The following is a 1,348-nucleotide window of genomic DNA, read 5'->3' on the forward strand; positions in this document are numbered from 1 at the left end:
CCAGAGCCAGGCTCAGCATCTCAGCTCCTCAGGGGCTGATGTCACCCCGCGCAGGCGCCGCCTCTCCAAGGAGGGGCTCATCTCTGGGCAGCAGCATCCCCCTCATCGCTGCAGATGCTCTGGCATCCCCCCAGACCCCCCCTTCCACAGCTCTCTGCTTCCCCAGCCCGAGCTGCGTCTTGTCCCCCTTTCACCATGACCCATGTGCCCCCTCCGTGCTGTCACCTCCGCGGTGTCTCTGGGACCCTCTGTGACCCGTGAAGGGGGCAGCCGGCCAGCCACCGCGGTGGCCGTGGTCACGGTGCGGTAGTGGCCCATCCGTGGCACGATCTTGCTACCGGTGCAGGGCAGTAAGTAGCTCCCTTTGTGCGGCGGAAATTCAGAGCAGCTCTTCTGGGTGGGCTCAGGATTTGCATGATAAAAGAAAGAGCAGAGGCAGCCTGGGCCCCTTTTGTTTCCTTTTTTTTTTTCCCAGGCCAGACGTGTTCAGGGCAGAAATGCTTTGGACTCTTCTTGCCTTCGTTGGGAGGAGCAACTTAAATCCTTGGCTCCAAAACCAGGTTGTTGCCGGCTCAGTCTGAGACTTAAATTCAAGTTGATGTTTTGATGCCACAGAGTCTCTTTTAATCCTCTCTGAATCCACAGCGCAGGGACAGACCGAGGAAAGGGACAGTGAAGGACGGTAAACATCGGGGGCATCCTGAGCGGAACAGCACTGCAGGAGAGGCTCAGCACAGAACCAGTAAGGATTTTCCTGATAAATTAACTGGGGGTAACGGTCTGGGCAGTTGCGATGTAGCACAGCAGAGGGGGTTGCTACCTTGGAGATGGCTGCTGCTTGTGACAGGCAGAATTTAAACCATTCCCTTAGGCTTGTCCTGACAAGCGCAGAAATCAGAGTGTGGCTCTATTTTAGTTTTGCTCTTACTCTGCTTTAGTTTTGCTCTGCTTTTCTTTATGAGAGGGATTTCCAGCGCCAGCAGCCTGGGCTGGGGGAATGGCAGGAACTCCCAGCCTTGCCCTGGGGGATCAACCCTATTGCCTGAGCTCTCCTCTCTGGCCCTGCTCAGCATTTAGCTGCAAGGGCTCCCGGGGGCCCTGTTACCCAAACCAGCCTCTCTAGGATCTCATCCTGCCGTGCTTCTGGCGCAGCAGCCAGAGAAGGGCTCACCGAGCCTTCCTGGGAGGTTGCTGGTGGTTGAGAGGCTGGAGCAGCAGGAGGGAGCTTTGTTTCAGCCGATCAGGAAAAGCGGCTCAGACACTGCCCAGCTCTTCTGCCCCTGCAGCCTCCCCACAAGCCTGCCCCCTCTCAGGGCGCTTGTCCTCCAGGCTCGGTTCCGCCGGGCTG

The sequence above is a fragment of the Apaloderma vittatum genome, unplaced genomic scaffold (genome assembly GCF_000703405.1).
Source record: "Apaloderma vittatum isolate BGI_N311 unplaced genomic scaffold, ASM70340v1 scaffold27725, whole genome shotgun sequence".
In the NCBI taxonomy this organism is placed as follows: Eukaryota; Metazoa; Chordata; class Aves; order Trogoniformes; family Trogonidae; genus Apaloderma; species Apaloderma vittatum.